General features: G+C 45.3%; 3 protein-coding genes across 7 annotated transcripts in view; 1 reads left to right on the top strand and 2 right to left on the bottom strand.

The window, feature by feature from the left end:
- The window catches only part of LOC127907315 (uncharacterized), a 340,804-nt gene that overhangs the window by 211,349 nt on the left and 104,716 nt on the right, over positions 1–24,739 (bottom strand). The gene's annotated exons all lie outside the window — the stretch shown is intronic.
- The window catches only part of LOC118393635 (ras association domain-containing protein 7-like), a 131,217-nt gene that overhangs the window by 13,498 nt on the left and 92,980 nt on the right, over positions 1–24,739 (top strand). The window lies entirely within an intron of this gene.
- The window catches only part of brsk2b (BR serine/threonine kinase 2b), a 182,187-nt gene that overhangs the window by 107,959 nt on the left and 49,489 nt on the right, over positions 1–24,739 (bottom strand). The gene's annotated exons all lie outside the window — the stretch shown is intronic.

Genomic DNA, 24,739 nt, shown 5'->3' with positions numbered 1-24,739 from the left:
GAAATGAGAGGGAGTCAGCATTGCATGGCACGATCGTCGTCCAGAAAGTAGTCCATCACAACTTTTTCCGACTAACCTTTGTCGATAGTGCCTGATAAATTCTGGGCAGTTGAATAATTGAGTGATTGAGTAACATAATTGCAGTTCTCCGTTGCTAACATAATATATTTTGAAAAAACTGAAGTAGAGAGGACTATTTACTCATTATGAGCAGCTCATTTTATAGACACAAGATGCAAAACCGCACACCAATCCAAACTCATCTCTCGGCATATCCAGCCCATTCATTATCTCAGCCAATCATGTGTAACGGATGTGAAACGGCTAGCTTAGTTAGCGGTGCGCGCTAAATAGCGTTTCAATCGGTTACGTCACTTGCTCTGAGACCTTGAAGTAGTAGTTCCCCTTGCTCTGCAAGGGCCGCGGCTTTTGTGGAGCGATTGGTAACGATGCTTCGTGGGTGACTGTTGTTGATGTAAAATTATACTGTTACACATGGTTAGCGGAAAGGAAAGGGTGCTGACTTTTTCTGTGGCTAAACCAACTAGGCTCGTAATTTAACAACGTTATTCGTATTTACAGATGACATACAAGTTCGATATTAAGGCACATGAAAGTTCACATGTTCGAAAAGGAATTTCGGACATTATGGGGTATTGTGTGTAGGCCAGTGGCACAAAATCCCAATTTAATCAACTTTAAATAAAGAAAATCTGGAAAAAGTCAAGGGGTGTGAATACTTTCTGAATGCACTTTATATGAAAGGGGCCCTGTGAGGTTCTACATTAAGACCAGTATTACAAGGTTTCTAGTATAAGTCTTTCTGCACAGTGACAATGCAGGTGTTGTGTTATGACTACACAAAACACAAGCCAAACACAATATAATATTAATTAGGCCTAATGTACAAATCCCCTCTCATCTCTCTACTAATCGTATGGATTTTGAGTGCACGGAATATTCAATTCAAATTCAAATCAATTTGTGTGATATTGTCCATCAAAAGTACTGTACATATTGCTGCAGAAGAGTTGCCTTGGTAATTTAAAACTCAAAGGCAGTACAGAAGACAAGTGCTGTTGTGGCTGTTGTCATATGCTATAATCACTTACAAATACCTCTGCAAGGCTGCAAGGCATTGTTTTAGTACTCTTGGTCTGCTGTATGATTTCTGTTTGCTCCTGTAGTGCCTTCCAGCACTGGAGAGCGAGAAACAGACATAGAGAGAGAAGAGAGAGAGAGAGAGAGAGAGAGAGAGAGAGAGAGAGAGAGAGAGAGAGAGAGAGAGAGAGAGAGAGACAGAGAGAGACAGAGAGAGAGAGAGAGAGAGAGAGAGAGAGAGAGAGAGAGAGAGAGAGAGAGAGAGAGAGAGAGAGAGACGGACGAGACGACAGAAACGGAGAGAGAGAGAGAGAGAGAGAGAGAGAGAGAGAGAGAGAGAGAGAGAGAGAGAGAGAGGAGAGAGGAGAGAGAGAGAGAGGACGGACGGACGGACGGACGGACGGACGGACGGACGGACGGACAGACAGACAGAGACAGACAGAGAGACAGACAGACAGACAGACAGACAGACAGACAGACAGACAGACAGACAGACAGACAGACAGACAGACAGAGACAGACAGAGAGACAGAGACAGACAGAGAGACAGAGAGAGTGAGAAACGGAGAGACAGAGATAGAGAGCTAGTACTGCTAAGGCTGTATCTCTTGGGGCTTTCAAATGATGGAGTCAATGGCAGGGACTATTAAGACACCCACACACTCTCACACACAGACACACGTTCACTCACACAGATGTTGGAGACACAAGCCAGCAGTGTTTCAATATTCTCCCACACAAACACACTTTAATCTATCTTCCATGGACTCTCATCTACATATGGACACACACACACACACCCACACACACAAAGACACACATTCACTCACACAGAAGTTGGAGACACAAGCCCGTAGTGTTTCAATATCCTCCCACACAAACACACTTTACTCTATCTTCCATGGACTCTCATCTACATATGGACACACACACACACACACACACACACACACACACACACACACACACACACACACACACACACACACACACACACACACACACACACACACACACACACACACACACACACACACACACACTGTTCCCGTTCTGAAAAGGGACATTGCACCTTCACTCATTTAATGGCTACCTCCTTTGCCCTCATCCAATCAAATCACACCTGGGTTCTTAGCTGCCTGGTGCATTGTGGTATTGATTACCTGCCTGTGTGGGTTTTCCAGTGAGACCATAACATGCGCACTCGCACGTGCACACGCACAGAACACACACACACACACACACACACACACACACACACACACACACACACACACACACACACACACACACACACACACACACACACACACACCCAAACCCACCGCCACACACACACACCACGAATACACTGGGGAGTCATTCTCATTGTCATGTTGCTCACTATGGAAGGTTAATGAGACAGAATAGACTGAAATGGACTTGAACATTGATTTCATACCATGGATTAAACATCCGATTCTATTCACTGGTCACCGCTTTGGTCCCAGTCCAGCGGTGAAATATCTGATTCAACCAATCAAGGGCGTAGTGAGCGGTTGATTAGCTATGTTATTGCTGGGCTGGAACAAAAGTCTCCACGCCTACACGCACTGAGGCCCCAAAAGACCAGATTGGGCATCAGGGAAAAATGTATGGCACAAGAATGGATTGCAATAAAGTCTTATCTTTGGTAAGTAACATATACGTAATATGACTACACAAGATCTGTTCTTACCTGTTGTTGAACCATTGCATAAAGACCAACGGCAGCAGATGTTCGTCAGAGGAGAGCATGCAGAGAAGAGGAGGGGAGAGAGAGAAACAAAGTCCCAATGATTAGCTTTCAATTCCAGAATGGGACAAATCAAATCAAAGTTTATTTGTCACGTGCGCCGAACACAACAGGTGTAGGTAGACCTTACAGCGAAATGCTTACCTACAGACTCTAACCAATAGTGCAAAAGAGGTATTAGGTGAACAATAGGTAAGTAAAGAAATAAAAACAACAGTAAATAGACAGTAGCGTGGCTATATACAGTAACGGTTAGTCAGGCTGATTGAGGTTGTATGTACATGTAGATATGGTTAAAGTGACTATGCATATATGATGAACAGAGCATAGCGGGACACAATGCAGATAGCCCGGTAAGCCAATGTGCGGGAGCACTGGTTGGTCGGGCCAATTGAGGTAGTATGTACATATGTAAATGAATGTATAGTTAAAGTGACTATTTTAATTGTATTTTTACCTTTATTTTACTAGGCAAGTCAGTTAAGAACACATTCTTATTTTCAATGACGGCCTAGGAACAGTGGGTTAACTACCTGTTCAGGGGCAGAACGACAGATTTTGTACCTTGTCAGCTCGGGGATAGTAACCTTTCGGTTACTAGTCCAATGCTCTAGCCAGTTAGCTACCAACAATTACAGCAAACTGCCATATGGGGAATCGTAAGCGACTCGCGTCAGCTAGTTTCATCTGGTTTTTGATACCATGTCTTGTCTTGAGGTGTTTTGACTGACTTCATGTCAATGCTAATATGGCAAACAATTTGCTAGCTAGCTAACCAACAACTGTAATAATGTATTGAGAGACAACAGGTCCTCGTTGTGCAAATGTATTTATGTTTTCAATAAACATTGGAGATGAAATATAGTTTTCAACAATCTAAGCCAGCTCCGTCTGTTTTGACCCATAGTTGAGCATGTGTTTGATTTGTAGCGAAACAACCCGCCTATCCATAGGCTGCACGATGCTCAATGCAACAATTTATTTTTCCACTCATCACAACTGTGGAATTAGCTGATTTTTCTACCCAGAGGATAAACATTTTCTACCTAGAGGTTGATATGCATTCGTAGGTTTATATTCTGTGAAAGTAATCTATGTCAAGGTTGGGGCTATCCATCCTTCCTCATGCCCCTTCCCCTCGATACCCCATGGTGGCTGATCACACACTAGGCTACCCCTAACCACTCCTCCTCTCGCACCCAGCCAACAGCAAGCCTCCATCTTTCATGAATGAGGTGACTAATACAAAATCACATTCTCTCTCACTCTGTCACTCTCTTTTCTCTAGAGACGCTGCGTACAAATACAGAGCGAATGCAGGCATATGTTGAGGGGGTGCCGTTCGAAGTTACATCCTTTTCCGCAGTATAAGTATCCAGTTTCTCACATCGTCATATCGTCCTTCTCTCATACCGTCCTTCTCTCATACCGGGTTAAATCTGGTATTACCGGCTTAGTACACAAGGGGGCGCCCCAAAAAACTGCTACCAGTAGCAACCTCAATGCCAAGACTGCAAAGCTGTCATCAAGGCATAAGGTGGCTACTTTGGAGAATCTAAAATACAAAATATATTTACATTTGTTTAACACGTTTTTAGTTACAACATGATTCCATATGATTCCATGTGTTATTTTATAGTTTTGATGTCTTCACTATTATTCTACAATGTAGAAAATAGTAAAAAGAAAAGAAAAAAACCCTTGAATGAGTAGGTGTGTCCAAACTTTTGACTGGTACTGTATATACTATATGTGTACTCCAGACTCCCAACATTGCTTGTCCTAATATTATATATTTCTTAATTCCATTCTTGTACTTTTAGATTTGTGCGTTTTGTTGTGAATCGTTCGATATTACTGGACTTTTGGAGCTAGGAACACCAGCATTTCGCTACGCTCACAATAAAATCTGCTAAATATGTGTATGCGACCAATAAAATGTCATTTGATTTGATGTGAAACTCACCCTGTCAATACACAACTGGACTCACTTGCTCCCGCTTTCTCCCGTTGTGCTATTTACAAACAAACACGTGACTGGCTCAACCGTTCTGGGGAACTACTATAAGCTTCATAGTGTACAATAATGTGACACGTGAAATGAAGAATGCGACCTGCTTTCTTTCATAACGTATTGCACAAGATGACTACAAGTATTTATTTAAAAAGTAAAATGTATTGAAAAACTTCAAAGAAATAGGCAATGGTCCCTGTAAAAAAAAAAGTATAATAATGTCACTGAGCAAATTTTTAGATCTGCTGAGCGCAACTTCCAGCGCGAGTTAACTGTGAACACGGAGGCTGTACATGCTTTAAATTACAGTTTTAACAGATGCCAAGTAGGCTCCTGTGGTTATTTGATCATAATGTAGGCCTACCAGAGTGGCCTACCATCAAAAACATTTGAGAAAACGCATCCCATACCATTTTAACATGGAAATAGCTGTTCTATCATTCAGTCTACAGTAGCAGCCAATGTGTGGTGTTCAATGTGGCCTTTGAAAAAAACATGCAGGACTTGACATTAACCTGTTTATCTACTTGTCCTTCAGACAAGGTGGATGAAAATGCTGTGTTGTTTGATGCAAGAAAACAGTTTACAAAATAAAATGCATTATTAGTCCCATACCAATTATTACAGAGAATCAGACCAATTATACTACCCTCTTCCTATTGGCTACTTAGCTTATTCAAGACCGTCTCAAAATGCAACTCTGCCCCTTAAAGACAAAAAAAAAATCTCTTTACCTGCCTGGCTTGTCAAAGATGTCTAGAAATGTTCACATTTTGTGATCTTGTAGGAAGCAATCACTCCCCTATTGCTAACAACAAAGAATCTCTCACTGGGCTATTAACTCACTAACTAGCAAAGGATATGAACAAAATGTGCATACGTGACTACATGCAGCTCTCGCTTTGATCTCAAAACAAGCGCATCTACTCACAACCGCTCATGCTGGAGTGTAAACACAGTCCAGTTCAAAGTAAATGGCACAGATTCATATACGGTAATGGTCTATTTCCATATAGGCCAAGATAAAGCAAAGCAGATCGACACATACAACAACACAGAGTCACACATGGAGTAAAACAAACATACAGTCAATAATACAGTAGAAAAATAAGTCTATATACAATGTGAGCAAATGAGGTGAGATAAGGAAGGTAAAGGCAAAAAAAGGCCACGGAGGCGAAGTAAATACAATATAGCAAGTAAAACACTGGAATGGTAGATTGGCAGGGGAAGAATGTGCAAGGTAGAGATAGAAATAATGGGGTTCAAAAGAGGAAAATTAATAAATAAATAGAGTAGGGGAAGAGGTAGCTGTTTGGGCTAAATTATAGATGGGCTATGTACAGGTGCAGTAATCTGTGAGCTGCTCTGACAGCTGGTGCTTAAAGCTAGTGAGGGAGATAAGTGTTTCCAGTTTCAGAGATTTTTGTAGTTCGATCCAGTCATTGGCAGCAGAGAACTGGAAGGAGAGGCGGCCAAAGGAATAATTGGTTTTGGGGGTGACCAGAGAGATATACCTGCTGGAGCGCGTGCTACAGGTGGGTGCTGCTATGGTGACCAGCAAGCTTAGATAAGGGGGGACTTTACCTAGCAGGGTCTTATAGATGACCTGGAGCCAGTGGGTTTGGTGACGAGTATGAAGCGAGGCCCAGGCAACGAGAGCGTACAAGTTGCAGCGATGGGTAGTATAGGGGCTTTGGTGACAAAACGGATGGCACTGTGATAGACTGCATCAAATTTATTGAGTAGGGTATTGGAGGCTATTTTGTAAATGACATCGCCAAAGTCGAGGATCAGTAGGATGGTCAGTTTTACAAGGGTATGTTTGGCAGCATGAGTGAAGGATGCTTTGTTGCGAAATAGGAAGCCAATTCTAGATTTAACTTTGGATTGGAGATGTTTGATGTGAGTCTGGAAGGAGAGTGTACAGTCTAACCAGACTCCTATGTATTTGTAGTTGTCCAAATATTCTAAGTCAGAACTGTCCATAGTAGTGATGTTGGATGGGCGGGTAGGTGCAGGCAGCGATCGGTTGAAGAGCATGCATTTAGTTTTACTTGTATTTAAGAGCAATTGGAGGCCACGGAAGGAGAGTTGTATGGCATTGAATCTCGTCTGGAGGGTTATTAACACAGTGCCCAAAGAAGGGCCAGAAGTATACAGAATGGTGTCATCTGCGTAGAGGTGGATCAGAGACTCACCAGCAGCAACAGCAACATTATTGATGTATACAGAGAAGAGAGTCGGACCAAGAATTGAACCCTGAGGCACCCCCATAGAGACTGCCAGAGGCCCGGATAACAGGCCCTCCGATTTGACACACTGAACTCTATCAGAGAAGTAGTTGGTGAACCAGGCGAGGCAATCATTTGAGAAATCAAGGCTATCGAGTCTGCCGATGAGGATGTGGTGATTGACAGAGTCGAAAGCCTTGGCCAGATCAATGAATACGGCTGCACAGTATTGTTTCTTATCGATGGCGGTAAAGATAACGTTTAGGACCTTGAGCGTGGCTGAGGTGCACCCATGACCAGCTCTGAAACCAGATTGCATAGCGGAGAAGGTATGGTGAGGTTCGAAATGGTCAGTAATCTGTTTGTTGACTTGGCTTTCGAAGACCTTAGAAAGGCAGGGTAGGATAGATATAGGTCTGTAGCAGTTTGGTTCAAGAGTGTTCCCCCCCTTTAAAGAGGTGGATGACCGCAGCTGCTTTCCAATCTTTGGGAATCTGAGACGACACGAAAGAGAGGTTGAACAGGCTAGTAATAGGGGTTGCAACAATTACGGCAGGTAATTTTAGAAAGAAAGGGTCCAGATTGTCTAGCCCGGCTGATTTGTAGGGGTCCAGATTTTGCAGCTCTATCAGAACATTAGGTAGGTTACTTTCTAAATGTAATTTGTTACAGTTATTCGTTACCTGTCCAAAATTGTAATCAGTAAAGTAACTTTTGGATTACCTGAATTTAGTAACCTAATCTGATTACATTCAGTTACTTTTAGATTACTTTCCTAATAAGAGTCATTAGAAGAAGACAAAAATGTTTGTTACCAATTGAACAAAATTAATGTGGAAGTTTAAATAGCTGGCCATACATGGATGTTCAATTTTACTGTATGGGTTGGTTATGTAGGCTTCTTCTAACCCATCACTTTCTACTACATATAACAATACGATTAAATTGTATCTTCACATTAATATATATAATGTATAAGTTAAAAAATGGATGTCGCAGCTACATGTTGGCCCTTTGTCTATCAAAAGAGTGTGAGTTTGAGCATGTGTCCATTAGGCTTATGGATGTATTTTTTTATCAGCATGAATTAGATTGAGCAATAAAAGCCCCACTTTTATTCCATAGGCTTGGATCCCCACTATGCAGCTGTTGCAAGAGCGTATTTTTCACTGGCTGTCCACTGGTTTCAAAAACAGTGATTGATAGGCAGTTTAAACTTCTTGAATTCAACCATTATTGGGTTCAAATACACATTTAGATTTGTGAACAGCCATCCACAACAACCACAATCCGCAAATAGCTAAATGAGAGAGCAGCAGTGTGATTCACATCAATGCGCTACTGTATGTAGATATCAATAATAAGTGATACCCATACCACCGTAGACTACACCACTCGATCATTCATACCTCCAAGCGTTTATTCAAGTTGGATAATCTTTGGATGCCGACAGCAGTCGCACCATTGGAAGAAATAGCTTGGACTGTAGCCTACAAAAGCCTATTTCTGCTCTTTTCCCGCAATCCATCAAACACATTTTGTGTGTCATTATAGTGGTCTCTGACCTGTGGTCAGACTCACTCAGGTTGAACAAACTTAAACTTGCGCCTATTTTCAATGCTGATTTGAATGTCATTGAGAAAACAGTGTCAAAGATTTTTTTCCACAAACATCCTTTCTGAATTGAAAAGTAATCCTCGAAGTAATCATCTAGTTTTTTTTTTAAAGTGTCTAATCTGAGTACAATATTTTAGCTTGTAATGTAACAGATCAGTTACCGTTTTTTTGCTCCCCAACCCTGGGTATGTTGTATTGAAAGTGTCTAATATCGCATTGATTCGATCACAATTGCCACAGTAAAGGGAAAAGTTGATAGTGTTAAATTGAGTGAAGTTGAATCTCGTGCATCTCTGTGGGCTGATATTTCTACTGTGTGGCAGCCAACAACGTCTATATATCAAGGCGCTCCCGAGTGGTGCATTGGTCTAATGCCCTGCATCTCAGTGCAAGAGGCGTCACTACAGTCCCTGGTTTGATTCCAGGCTGTATCACATCTGGCCGTGATTGGGAGACCCATGAGGCGGCACACAATTGGCCCAGCGTCATCCGGGTTAGGGTTTTGTCCGGTGTAGGCTGTCCTTGTAAATAAGAATTTGTTCTAACCTGACTTGCCTAGTTAAATAAAGGTTTAACAAAATGTAAAACAAAGAATAAAACAGTGTGCTTTTAAAGGCTCTCATTGGTCAGACCAGCTCAGCAATAAAATGTTTAGATAAAGGCAGATGAATGCGAATGGCGGTGCGATGTGTAAATGTGTTTATAGCCTGCTGTGGACATGGTTAGAGTCCAGCAGAGCAGCATGTTAACAAGCCCAGGGCTGGATGGACAACAACAACATACAGACAACTGCTTTATTGTGGGCTGCTGCTGCTACTACTCGATAAAGTCTAAAATGTCAATTTGAGTTCCCTTCAGGCCTGATTACAGTATGGATATGGATATACAGTAAACTCAGTGCGTACGGCCCAGTACATCACCGGGGTCAAACTGCGTTTATTTTCAGCACACTTAACATGTGTAAATATTTGCATGAACATAACAAGATTCAACAACTGAGACATAAACGGAACACGTTCCACAGACATGTGACGAACAGAAATGGAATAACGTGTCCCTGAACAAAGAGGGGGGGGGTGTCAAAATCTAAAGTAACAGTCAGTATCTGGTGTGGCCACCAGCTGCATTAAGTACTGCAGTGCATCTCCTCCTCATGGACTGCACAGATTTGCCCGATCTTTCTGTGTTATCCCACTCTTTCACCAAGACACCTGCAAGTTCCCGGACATTTCTCGGGGGGAATGGCCCTCGCCCTCACCCTCAGATCCAACAGGTCCCAGACGTGCTCAATGGGATTGAGATCCGGGCTCTTCGCTGGCCATGGCAGAACACTGACATTCCTGTCTTGCAGGAAATCACGCACAGAACGAGCAGTATGGCTGGTGGCATTCTCATGCTGGAGGGTCATGTCAGGATAAGCCTGCAGTCTTCCCTGTGACGCACAGCATTGAGATTGCCTGCAATGACAACAAGCTCAGTCCAATGATGCTGTGACACACCTCCCCAGACCATGATGGACCCTTCACCTCCAAATCGATCCCACTCCAGAGTACAGGCCTCGGCATAACACTTATTCCTTCGACGATAAACGCAAATCTGACCATCACCCCTGGTGAGACAAAACCGCGACTCGTCAGTGAAGAGCACTTTTTGCCAGTCCTGTCTGGTCCAGTGATGGTGAGTTTGTGCCCATAGACGACGTTGTTGCCGGTAATGTCTGGTGAGGACCTGCCTTACAACAAGCCCACAAGCCCTCAGCCCAGCCTCTCTCAGCCTACTGCGGACAGTCTGAGCACTGATGGAGGGACTGTAAGTCGCTTTGGATAAAAGCGTCTGCTAAATGGCATATATTATTATTATTATTATTATTGTGCGTTCCTGGTGTAACTCGGACAGTTGTTGTTGCCATCCTGTACCTGTCCCGCAGGTGTGATGTTCGAATGTAGCAATCCTGTAAAGGTGTTGTTACACGTGGTCTGCCACTGCGAGGACGATCAGCTGTCTGTCCTGTCTCCCTGTAGCGCTGTCTTAGGCGTCTCACAGTACGGACATTGCAATTTATTGCCCCAGTCACATCTGCAGTCCTCATGCCTCCTTGCAGCATGCCTAAGGCAAGTTCACGCAGATGAGCAGGGACCCTGGGCATATTTCTTTTGGTGTTTTTCAGAGTCAATAGAAAGGCCTCTTTAGTGTCCTAAGTTTTCATAACTGTGACCTTAATTGCCTACGGTCTGTAAACTGTTAGTGGCTTAACGACCATTTCACAGGTGCATGTTCATTAATTGTTTATGGTTCATTGGACAAGCATGGGAAACAGTGTTTAAACACTTTACAATGAAGATCTGTGCAGTTTTTGGGATTTTTACAAATTATCTTTGAAAGACAGGGTCCTGAAAAAGGATGTTTCTTTTTTAGCTGAGTTTATAAGCACACACACGCACACGCACGCACGCACGCACGCACGCACGCACGCACGCACGCACGCACGCACGCACGCACACACACACACGCACACACACACACACACACACACACACACACACACACACACACACACACACACACACACACACACACACACACACACACACACACACACACACACACACACACACACACACACACACACACACACACACACACACACAATGAAGTGCACACACACAATCACGCACGCACGCACACACACACACACACACACACACACCTATTAAATATAGTCTACATTATGGGACAATAAACAGTTTGAGTTTTCCTCCCATCACTGATCATTAGCCATAAATCTTAGTACATCTCATGCCCTCATGGCGACAGCATTATGTAGGCCTTACAAGGCCTTATAACAGCTCATAACATACTCATAAAGGCCTCACAGCTTTTACTGCTGTGGATCTAGCAAGTTGACCCTTCACAGAGAAGACAACTCCACATCTTCCTTTTAATGACAGGGGTTTCACATAACACACAGTATTCAGCCAGCCAGCATATTCACTAAAAGACAGCAGACAGAGAGAGAGAATGAGCGAGAGAAAAGGGGAAAGAGTCCTCTGTCACATGATGAAAGGATGAGGAAAGGAGTGGGGAAGAGTCCGTGGGCCCCATTATGATGACACGAAAAAGTGGCGCGCTGGTGTCATGAGAGGCCATGTTAGTCACCATAACTTGTGGCATAATGCATTTCGAAACCTCTTTTAATATGGTAGCCATGTTTTCAGCACTTTTACCATCATGATAATGGAGAGCAGACACTTGGTCATATCTCGTTAAGATATTTAACTTTTACACAGTATCTACTGTGTCATTACTTTTTGGGGTTTTGCTAACGAGGCAGTTGGAAATTTGGTCGGTGAGATAGAAATAGAGATAGAGAGTTAATTACTAGAGATAGAGAATAATTACTTTTGAATTAAGCTGAGTCAGACTTCCTCAGTTTTCTCATTGTGAGAGAGCGACATCAACACACATGGCTATTAGAGCACGCTAACATAATTCGCCTAACCTTAGAACGGAGGTGTGTTGGTGTTTGGTGCCATCCCATGTCATAATTTACATCATCTTCCTAATCCTAGAGTTGCCAGGTCCGCCTCAGTCTGTGTTCAGGGTTGCCAGGTCTGCCTCAGTATGTGTTCAGGGTTGCCAGATCTGCCTCGCCATGTGTTCAGGGTTGCCAGATCTGCCTCAGTCTGTGTTCAGGGTTGCCATATATGCCTCAGCCTGTGTACAGGGTTGCCAGATCTGCCTCAGTGTATGTATCAGGGCTGCCAGATATGCCTCAGTCCGTGTTCAAGGTTGCCAGGTCTGCCTCAGTCTGTGTTCAGGGTCGCCAAATCCGCATCAGCCAGTGTTCACCTCTCATAGTATCCACTACTATTTGTTATGGGTGGCATTACACATTCTCTTTCATTCCATTTAACCTATAGAGCACAGATACCTATAAATGACCCCCACCCTTCTTTTGCTCTTACACTTCTCCTCTCACACTCACATACTCACTCATTCTGCTGTCATTCTCTTTGGGATTACGTCGAGCGGATTTAGCGTTCTGCCCTCCTAAGTGTCTGATGTTGAATGTTATATCTGGAAGTCGACTAGGAGTGTCTGGGAGCTAACTGTCTGGTGGTGGGTGCTGTTTGTCTAGATCCACAGTGCCTAGAAGCTGAGTGCACTGCTGGTCGGTGGACAATGCAGATCCAGACATTGTGTGGCTACTCCTGGCTGTTGGGTGACTGGTATCAGATGTGACTGGTATCATCTTGTGATACAGATGTCTGTATCAAAATATGGTCAACTTTCGTTTTACACTACTCAGGGACTACTACTCTACTCTACTACTCTTCTACTAATACTACTCTCTCTCTCTCTCTCTCATCACACCAACTAACATAGCCTACATTAATTAGTTAGTTAGTGCTTTTGCCGCCCTAACCCAAGCCTCAGCCTTATACTGTACCTTAGCATTAGTCCCATACCACAGCCCAAGCTCCAGACAGCCAAAAGCCCACAGTTACCATCATAGTGTATTAACTACCAACATCTGTCTCCATGACTGCTCTCAATCCCCCCAAAATATACAGGCACAAATATCGGCCTATAACCACACACGATATGCCTCTGTCTATTTTACATCACCGGGGCCAAGCTTCCTGCCATCCAGGACCTCTATACCAGGCGGTGTCAGAGGAAGGCCGTAAAAATTATCAAAGACTCCAGCCACCCTAGTCATAGACTGTTCTCTGCTACAGCACAGCAAGTGGTACCGGAGATCCAAGTCTAGGTCCAAGAGGCTTCTAAACAGCTTCTACCCCCAAGCCATAAGACTCCTGAACACCTAATCAAATGTTTACCCAGACTATTTGCATTGCCCCCCCTCTTCTACGCTGCTGCTACTCTCTGTTATCATCTATGTATAGTCACCATAATAACTCTACCTACATGTACATATTACCTCAATTTCCTCAACATCGGTGTCCCCGCACATTGACTCTGTCCCGGTACCCCCTGTATATAGCCCCGCTTGTCACATGGAATGACGCTGGAGAGACGAAGCAGGTGCAGGGAGTCAAACATTTAATAAAGAACGGACATGGAACGAGACAGGAACGGCGTGAGCAAACTAGTAATACAAACAAGAAACCAATTGATGCAGAAGCGGGGAACAGAGCTGGGGAACTGACAGATATAGAGGAGGGTAATAACAGGTGATGAGTGAGTCCAGGTGAGTCCAATATCGCTGATGCGCGTGATGAGGGAAGGCAGGTGTGCGTAATGGATGAAAAGGAGTGCGTGATGTAGGGCAGCCTGGCGCCCTCAAGCCAGGGGAGGGGACGGACACCGCTATTGTTATTTACTGCTGTTCTTTAATTTCTTAAAACTGCATTGTTGGTTAAGGGCTTGTAAGCATTTCACTGTAAGGCTGTATTCGGCTGTATTCGGTTGTATTCGGCGCATGTGACAAATAGAATGTGGTTTGATTTGAATTCCTCAATGTGTTCCATTCTACACAAACCTATGAAGACTACACCTGTGTTACTTTAAAAACAACTTTTTTTTTAAGGATAATGTTACTGAGGACAGAAAGCATTTTGTCGGCAGAGCATTGTGTTATTCTATTTTATTAAATTCCTCTGATTCTTTCACATCCTTTTAGACATGCATTTAATTCCATATAACTGATTTGATCTTTGGCAACTCAAAGTTATGTTTTTCATTTCACTCTTGATTTTCCCTTGAAGTAAATTGAATATCCAGTTGCGTCTCAAGCTAACCACTTTCCCATATAACACTTCAGCTTCCTGTTCTGTTTGAGAAACGCATTTTGTATAAAGTTGAATGAAAAACACAGTCATTTCCAACAGAGCTGCTGCTTGTCAGTGCGTGAGTGTGACACTGTGATGATTCTCATTAAAACATCCCTCCGTTCCAGCACACTGACAGTCAATTCCATTTCAATTACCCCTGATGCGAACACTACAGCATACAACAATACATGTCATTCTCTCACTTTCTCTCTCTTCTCCTCTCTTTTCATCCAGAGAGAGAGCGAGCGAGAGAGAGAGAGAGAGAGAGAGAGAGAGAGAGAGAGAGAGAGAGAGAGAGAGAGAGAGAGAGAGAGAGAGAGAGAGAGAGAGAGAGAGACTCTAGTCAGTTCTCATCATCATTTGAGTGAATGGTGAACTAAAGCACAGCAAAGGGTAGGCTTGTCACAGCACAGCTACCTGGGACTAAATGATTGGAGCTTACAGCACAGTGGAAGACTGGTGTGAGGCCACACACACTGACTAAATGAAAAACACACAGCATGCTAACCATCACTCCTCATTTCAAAAACCCCTCAAAACAGACACACGCATCAACTCAGCGTGCGAGGATAGATTGAGTGTGAATGAATGTCATCACTGGCACACACACACAAAAAAGTCAAAGACATAAGCTCGCACAGTGGACTGGGACAACGGCACACGCACACACACACACACACACACACACACACACACACACACACACACACACACACACACACACACACACACACACACACACACACACACACACACACACACACACACACACACACACACACACACACACACACACACACACACACACACACACAGAACTGAGGATATAGAAAGGACAGATAGGATCTAGGTGCAGATTTGGGTTCTTCAGTATTATTCTGATCCTTGTGTCTTTCCGGTAGAACATCACTGAACACTTGTTCTGCCAAGTGAGCATCCTGCTAATGTGACCCGAATACGGGGCTGCTGCTGTGGGAAGCAGAGGCAGTGTCTCCTACACACACACACACACACACACACACACACACACACACACACACACACACACACACACACACACACACACACACACACACACACACACACACACACACACACACACACACACCGTCATATGCCAGATAATTACCCGGTAGACCTCCAGCAGGTAGACCTCCAGCACATTGTGTGAGTGTGTGTGTGCTTCATTCAATCATTCAGCAGAGCTTGGAAAGCACAGAAAAAGGTTGCGGGAGAACGGAGTAGAGGGCTGGAGCTGTAACATCTGAGGTTAGTATGGAGATGGCGTAGCGTTGCTGCTGGGTCAGAGAGTTGTGCTTTGTGCTGTCGTGCCTGTAGGCCTGTAGGCCTGTTTTGAGGTTAAACCCTAGCTATCTCATCTCACCGTATTTTGCCACAACCCAGGCCCTACAGCACCAGAGCATCACACACATGTGCACATGCACGCACACACATGCACACACTCAAACCTGCTTGGATCCATTGTAAGCCAGCACTGCCAACCTCACACGGCCCTGGGGCAGAGGCACGCTGGTCAAAACAGCTGCTAGGAGCCCCACAGCCCCCCCAGACACAGGCATACTGTACATGGCGATGTGTCTGCCATTTAACCTTTAACCCTGAGTGGAATATCACCACCCTCCTCCTTCCCTTCTTCCAGCCTCTCCTAGACTCCTAGAGAAAAAGCCTAGTTTTTATTCACAACGTTCATATCTGGACACAATTAAAGAAAAAAAGATATATATATATATATAGAGAGAGAGAGAGAGAGAGAGAGAGAGAGAGAGAGAGAGAGAGAGAGAGAGAGAGAGAGAGAGAGAGAGAGAGAGAGAGAGAGAGATACACATCACAGAAAGAGAGTGGGCGAGAAAGAGAGACACACACAAACGGAGCACGTTTGTTCTAAACCCAAACATCCTGGCCACAGTACGAAAAACAAAAGAGAGATAATCGATCTGACACAGTGCTTCAAACCAACCTGGCTCACACACAAAGGAGTGCAGATCGATACGACACCAGGTCCAAATGCCTTGAGAGAGAGGATCTGCTTACAATGTTTCTCTACTCTACTCTCAGTCTGGAGTGAGTGATGGAGGGAGACAGAGAGGGAGGGTGGGAGTTAATGTCTGGGTGCATTTTTAACCTACAACGTTTTAAAAGAAGAACCTTAGAACCCTCGGAAAAAACCCTGGACAGGAGAAACTAATTAGATCCATTGTCAGTTGTAGCCACAGGGTTGTTTATTATGGAGAATAAACATTGTGTCATCAAATACATTCAAGTACCCCTACATCCCTCTCCTCTAACCCCTTAGTTTCCCTCTGCCGGCCTGGCATCTCTCTCGCTCTCTCTCTCTCTCTCTCTACCCCCTCTCCTTTCCCCTCTCCATTCCCCCTTCCATTCTCCTCTCCTTTCCCCCTTAGAGAGAGTGACAGGGGAATCAAACAGGAGTCTAAAGTGTTTGACTTCTCATCATCTCATGTTCTGAAGCCACACAGATAACAACCCCGGGGGAAATGGAGACGGCCACACACGCACACGCACACGCACACGCACACGCACACACACACACACACACACACACACACACACACACACACACACACACACACACACACACACACACACACACACACACACAGGAGCATGTGTCTCTCTGCCTCAGGCTATAGATTCCTTACAAGCCTCCATGATGGGCTATGGAGACACTGCACTATTTTCAGCACTCTCACACTCTCCCCTCCCCTCTCACACTCCCCCTCTCCCTTCCTTTGGTTGAGTGCACTCCCCCTCTCCCTTCTTTTGATTGAGTGCACTCCCCCTCTCCCTTCTTTTGATTGAGTGCACTCCCCCTCTCCCTTCCTTTGATTGAGTGCACTCCCCTCTCCCTTCTTTTGATTGAGTGCACTCCCCCTCTCCCTTCCTTTGATTGAGTGCACTCCCCCTCTCCCTTCTTTTGATTGAGTGCACTCCCCCTCTCCCTTCCTTTGATTGAGTGCACTCCCCCTCTCCCTTCTTTTGATTGAGTGCACTCCCCCTCTCCCTTCCTTTGATTGAGTGCACTCCCCCTCTCCCTTCTTTTGATTGAGTGCACTCCCCCTCTCCCTTATTTTGATTGAGTGCACTCCCCCTCTCCCTTCTTTTGATTGAGTGCACTCCCCCTCTCCCTTCTCTTGATTGAGTGCACTCCCCCTCTCCCTTCCTTTGATTGAGTGCACTCCCCCTCTCCCTTCCTTTGATTGAGTGCACTCCCCCTCTCCCTTCTCTTGATTGAGTGCACTCCCCCTCTCCCTTCCTTTGATTGAGTGCACTCCCTTCTCCCCATCCCTATTTCTCCCCATCCCTATTTCTCTCCATCCCTATTTCTCCCCATCCCTATTTCTCTCCATCCCTATTTCTCCCCATCCCTATTTCTCTCCATCCCTATTTCTCTCCATCCCTATTTCTCTCCATCCCTATTTCTCCCCATCCCTTTTCTCTCCATCCCTATTTCTCCCCATCCCTATTTCTCCCCATCCCTATTTCTCTCCATCCCTATTTCTCCCCATCCCTATTTCTCCCCATCCCTATTTCTCACCATCCCTATTTCTCTCCATCCCTATTTCTCTCCATCCCTATTTCTCCCCATCCCTATTTCTCCCCATCCCTATTTCTCTCCATCCCTATTTCTCCCCATCCCTATTTCTCTCCATCCCTATTTCTCCTGATCCCTTTTTCTCTCCATCCCTATTTCTCCCCATCCCTATTTCTCCCCATCCCTATTTCTCCCCATCCCTATTTCTCTCCATCCCTATTTCTCCCCATCCCTATTTCTCTCCATCCCTATTTCTCTCCATCCCTATTTCTCTCCATCCCTATTTCTCCCCATCCCTTTTTCTCCCCATCCCTATTTCTCCCCATCCCTATTTCTCCCCATCCCTATTTCTCTCCATCCCTATTTTTCCCCATCCCTATTTCTCTCCATCCCTATTTCTCTCCATCCCTATTTCTCCCCATCCCTATTTCTCTCCATCCCTATTTCTCCCCATCCCTATTTCTCTCCATCCCTATTTCTCTCCATGCCTATTTCTCTCCATCCCTATTTCTCCCCATCCCTATTTCTCTCCATCCCTATTTCTCTCCATCCCTATTTCTCTCCATGCCTATTTCTCCCCATCCCTATTTCTCTCCATCCCTATTTCTCCCCATCCCTATTTCTCTCCATCCCTATTTCTCTCCATCCCTATTTCTCCCCATCCCTATTTCCTCCATCCCTATTTCTCCCCATCCCTATTTCTCTCCATCCCTATTTCTCTCCATGCCTATTTCTCTCCATCCCTATTTCTCCCCATCCCTATTTCTCCCCATCCTATTTCTCCCCATCCCTATTTCTCTCCATCCCTATTTCTCCCCATCCCTATTTCTCTCCATCCCTATTTCTCCCCATCCCTATTTCTCTCCATCCCTATTTCTCCCCATCCCTATTTCTCTCCATCCCTATTTCTCTCCATCCCTATTTCTCTCCATCCCTATTTCTCCCCATCCCTATTTCTCTCCATCCCTATTTCTCTCCATCCCTATTTCTCCCCATCCCTATTTCTCTCCATCCCTATTTCTCCCCATCCCTTTTCTCTCCATCCCTATTTCTCCCCATCCCTATTTCTCCCCATCCCTATTTCTCCCCATCCCTATTTCTCTCCATCCCTATTTCTCTCCATCCCTATTTCTCCCCATCCCTATTTCTCTCCATCCCTATTTCTCCCCATCCCTATTTCTCTCCATCCCTATTTCTCTCCATGCCTATTTCTCTCCATCCCTATTTCTCCCCATCCCTATTTCTCTCCATCCCTATTTCTCTCCATCCCTATTTCTCTCCATGCCTATTTCTCTCCATCCATGCTTTTTTCTCACAACAACACCTCTCTTCTCACACACAAGGTTAGGTTTAGGCATTAACTCCAAAATCTTAAGTTTAGGCATCAACTCTGAAACCTTAAGGTTAGGCATTAACTCTGAATGGTTAAGGTAAGGGTTAAGGTTTGGGATAAGCTTAAAACAAGCTTGCTGGATTCGAACATGAAACCTTTGTCAGCAGAGGCAGATGCTTAAACCCAATCCCCGTCCACAACAGGCGAGCAAGGTACAGTAGCAGCGCTCACTGTTGCCCCTAGTCATCTCCCGATGTCCTCAGCCATGGATGGAGGTCGAATACCGATTTGCATGCAGGTGACCTGGCTGCACAAAGTGCGTTGTACACACACCCTGGCACGCACACCGAAGATCTAGCCAGATTTCTCACAGATGTACGTATAGCGGTACTGAGTGAGTCAAGCGAGTGAGTGAGTGAGTGAGTGAGTGAGTGAGTGAGTGAGTGAGTGAGTGAGTGAGTGAGTGAGTGATGCCGTGTTCACGTGCTCGTCGGAACTGGGAAACTCAAAAATTCACTGTAGAAAGATGATACCTGAGTTTCTCCACTGGGGATCAACCAATCGGAAGCTCTACGCGAATAACTCTATTTGCACGTGAACGCCGCACAAGTTACTTCGTTAGCGATACGGATACCAAGCCTCTCTGAGTGTCCCAGTCTTAGCGATGTTCATTGATGTGTCCCAAATGCCACCCTGTTCCCTACATCATGCACTCCTTTTGACCAGAGACCTACGGGCCCTGGTCAAAAGTAGTGTACATTATAGGGAATCAGTGTCATTTCTGGCTGAGTGAATGTATTAGTGAGAGAGTATGTTACATAGTGGTCTGTGAGAGTTTGTCAGGGAGTACATAGTGTGTCAGCGATGTGCACTAGCAGGCAGGTCAGTGCCAGCAGGGACAGGGTCGGTTGGTGCCAGACATATGGTGTCACTCCCTGCGGTGTCGCTGCAGTGGCAGAGCTGGGCAACACCTGGTGCCATCTAACAGGGCCTGGCAGCATCTGGGGCACACACACACACACACACACACTTGGGCGCTCGCACGCGCACACACACACACACGGGCACAAAGCCATACACATACAGCCAGAGGTGACCTGATGCGGCGACACTTTGATGGAAGAAGTGAGAGGTGGCGAGAGAGAGAGAGAGAGAGAGAGAGAGAGAGAGAGAGAGAGAGAGAGAGAGAGAGAGAGAGAGAGAGAGAGAGAGAGAGAGAGCAGGTGAGCGAGGGATAATGCATATATCACCCTGCATTTATGTAAAGTGATATGAAAGGGTCAGAGTAAGGGCATAAGGCAGTAGTGAGCTTCAACAGTCATTGTTAGTGACTGTGGGTGCACCCATGGCTCCTCTCCTTGTCGTCTCAGGAATGTGAGCCATGCGCGAGTGTGGGCGTCCATTCCTTGGCAACAGCCACACACACACAGACACCACTGTCACCAAGGACCATACGCTTTCAACAAGGCCCCAGCACCCCACTAGATTTAGAATGACAAGAATGTCCCACAGTCCATGGATTGTGGGGCAGCATACACATAGGTACGTACACCCAATGTGGATAAACAATGGAAATCTCCATTGCTGCATAAAGAGCAAAGAGAAAGAGATACCGTTCTGATAATGATAAACACTGATGATTAGATCATCCGAATGGTGCATCAAATTTACCCTCCATATTGGATGGGGCAATTGGATAAGCGTGTCCGTTCTAGTCATGCTAACTCTATGACGCCAGCTCTGTCAATGGGAGTGTCCGGTCTAGTCATGCTAACTCTATGAATGCCAGCTATGTAAATGGGAGTGTCCGTTCTTGTCGTTCTAACTCTATCACGCCACCTCTTGTCACCAAGGCCTTAGCACCCAGGGCTAATTGGTCTGTCTTACGTAACACTGTGCTGTTTCACTTAACGAGGAGACAGGCCAGAGGCTAATGAGCTCTGAACATCCGTCACATGATATCACCTCGCCACTGGAATAAATACATGGAGGAGAGGAGAGAGACGGTAATGGGGAGAGTGAAAGAGAGAGAGGAAGACATAGGCTAGTCTAGATGGAAAATGAGAGGGAGAGAGAGGAGCAAGGAGACAGATAATGCTAGAGAAGGGTGCAGGGAGACAGAGAGTGTGTGTGTGTGTGTGTGTGTGTGTGTGTGTGTGTGTGTGTGTGTGTGTGTGTGTGTGTGTGTGTGTGTGTGTGTGTGTGTGTGTGTGTGTGTGTGTGTGTGTGTGTGTGTGTGTGTGTGTGTGTGTGTGTGTGTGTGTGTGTGTGTGCAAGTGTGAGAGAGAGAGAGTGAGTAGAAGAGAGAGGAGAGGAGGAAAGAGGGGAGACAGACAAGGGACAGAAGGGGAGGAGAGTAGACAGAGGGAGGGAGGGAGGGAGGGAGGGAGGGAGGGAGGGAGGGAGGGAGGGAGGGAGGGAGGGAGGGAGGGAGGGAGGGAGGGAGGGAGGGAGGAGGGAGGGAGGGAGGGATAGGTCAGTACATGCTCTAACATGGCCATCTCGGAGAATGTCTGATCAATGATAATCCTATTGCCTCTCCACTCCGAGAGGAGGAAATGGAGAGAGAACGAGGTGTGGAGGGGAGAAGTGTCAGATGAACTGGACATAACCTGATCTAACTGAGACGAAGAGAGAGAGAGAGAGACCCACAGAAAGAGAGAACAAGAGAGAGAGTGAATGGGATGAGGAGTCACAGTGCCAGCATAACTGAAATACTCGCAAGCCATAACCAACTCTTGATCTGGCTATTATGAGAGACTAAACTACATACTGAGACAAAGCGAGGGTGAGAGAGTGAGAAATACGGAAATATAATGGTGAGGGTATTTGTCAGCATCACTGAGGATAACTTTGAGACAGAGCAAAACAGGAAAGGGCTTCTGCTCAAACTAGATACAGAAAAGTGGAGCGATCTTCATAAGAAGTGATTAGAAATTAGAGAGAGAGAGAGAGCAAGTGAGCGAGAGAGAGAGAGAGAGAGAGAGAGAGAGAGAGAGAGAGAGAGAGAGAGAGAGAGAGAGAGAGAGAGAGAGAGAGAGAGAGAGAGAGAGAGAGACTGCTGAGGCTGCAGTAGCTCTGGTGGACTGGTTCAATCGACTGATAGAATGAGTCCAGATAACAGAGGGATGTACAGAGGAGAGGAGAGGAGAGGAGAGGAGAGGAGAGGAGAGGAGAGGAGAGGAGAGGAGGAAGTGACTGTATTTCTTTGTTAAAGGTCCAATGCAGCCGTTTTACCTCAATATCATATCATTCCTGAGTAACAAGTAAGTACCTCACTGTGATAATTTTTAAAAATTTAAATGGTCAAAAATAAACAAAAATAAACTTCTTATCAAAGATTATTTCCTCAAGCAAGAATTTTTCTAGGACTAAATAGGAGCGGTGTGAGTTGGGAGGGGAAAACTGAAAACAACCTTTCTCATTGGACTATTAACTAACTGGTGGCGTCACCAGGCAGGCCAAAACTCCATCCCTCCAAAACAGGCTGACTTTCAGGTCGTCTTTTCAAGCAGCTCTCACACTAAAAGGGCAAATATCATCATTATCAGTGTTATATAAAGGGAGAGAGTTGTTTCTTTGTTATATAACATTGCTGTTTCCTTAAATAATAGAACATGCTGAAAGAGAGGGATGGGAAAGAGCATGAGGGGAGGAAAGGAGGGGGACGAGGAAGGGGAGGAGGAAAGAGTTGTGTTTGGGTGGCGGGGAGGGTTCACAGTCAAAGACGTCAGCGAGTCGAGGGTCTGCCTGGCTTCCTCTCTTCTCTCACTCTTCTCTCCAATGAATACAACTTAATTACCACATCCCCCTTCTCATTTCCCTTCCGCTCCCAGAGGGGGACGAGAGAAGAGGAAGATGAAACAGAGCGGGGAGAGGGATGGAGAGAAGGGGCAGAGAGGAGAAAAAGAGTGAAAAGAGTGAAGAGCAGAGCAGAGCAGAGAGAGAGAGAGAGAGAGAGAGAGAGAGAGAGAGAGAGAGAGAGAGAGAGAGAGAGAGAGAGAGAGAGAGAGAGAGAGAGAGAGAGAGAGAGAGAGAGAAAAAAAAAAGATAGAGAAGAGGAGAGCATAAAGACAGAGAGAGAGAGAGGCTGAGAGAGAAAGACAGAGAGGGGAGGAGGGAAGACAACAAGACCTAGATGATTTTACATCGTCCACCTTTAATTCAGGGTCTTTGTAAATAGAAAGAGGGGGACGAGAGAAGAGGACGATGAAACAGAGCAGGGAGAGGGATTGAGAGAAGGGGCAGAGAGGAGAAAAAGAGTGAAGAGCAGAGCAGAGCAGAGCAGAGAGAGAGAGAGAGAGAGAGAGAGAGAGAGAGAGAGAGAGAGAGAGAGAGAGAGAAGAGAGAGAGAGAGAGAAGAAAGAGAGACAAAAAGATAGAGAAGAGGAGAGCATATAGACAGAGAGAGAGAGAGAGAGAGAGAGAGAGAGAGAGAGAGAGAGAGAGAGAGAGAGAGAGACAGTAGAAAGAGAGACAAAAAGATAGAGAAGAGGAGAGCATATAGACAGAGAGAGAGAGAGAGAGAGAGAGAGAGAGAGAGAGAGAGAGAGAGAGAGAGAGAGAGAGAGAGAGAGGAGAGTAGAAAGAGAGACAAAAAAGATAGAGAAGAGGAGAGCATATAGACAGAGAGAGAGAGAGGGAGAGAGAGAGAGAGAGAGAGAGAGAGAGAGAGAGAGAGAGAGAGAGAGGAGAGTAGAAAGAGAGACAAAAAAGAGAAGAGGGGAGCATATAGAGAGAGAGAGAGAGAGAGAGAGAGAGAGAGAGAGAGAGAGAGAGAGAGAGAGACAAAAAAGATAGAGAAGAGGAGAGCATAAAGAGGCTGAGAGAGAAAGACAGAGAGGGGAGGAGGGAAGACAACAAGACCTAGATGATTTTACATCGTCCACCTTTAATTCAGGGTCTTTGTAAATAGAAAAGGGGACGAGAGAAGAGGACGATGAAACAGAGCAGGGAGAGGGATTGAGAGAAGGGGCAGAGAGGAGAAAAAGAGTTCAGAGCAGAGCAGAGCAGAGAGAGAGAGAGAGAGAGAGAGAGAGAGAGAGAGAGAGAGAGAGAGAGAGAGAGAGAGACGGATAGAAAGAGAGACAAAAAGATAGAGAAGAGGGGAGCATATAGACAGAGAGAGAGAGAGAGAGAGAGAGAGAGAGAGAGAGAGAAGAGAGAGAGAGAGAGGAGAGAGGAGAAGAAAGAGAGACAAAAAAGATAGAGAAGAGGAGAGCATATAGACAGTAAGAGAAAGAGGAGAGAGAGAGAGAGAGAGAGAGAGAGAGAGAGAGAGAGAGAGAGAGAGA

The sequence above is a fragment of the Oncorhynchus keta genome, chromosome 14, assembly GCF_023373465.1.
Source record: "Oncorhynchus keta strain PuntledgeMale-10-30-2019 chromosome 14, Oket_V2, whole genome shotgun sequence".
NCBI classification, from domain to species: Eukaryota; Metazoa; Chordata; class Actinopteri; order Salmoniformes; family Salmonidae; genus Oncorhynchus; species Oncorhynchus keta.
Note: the sequence above shows the minus strand (reverse complement) of the source record. Positions and strands in the feature narration are given on the sequence as shown.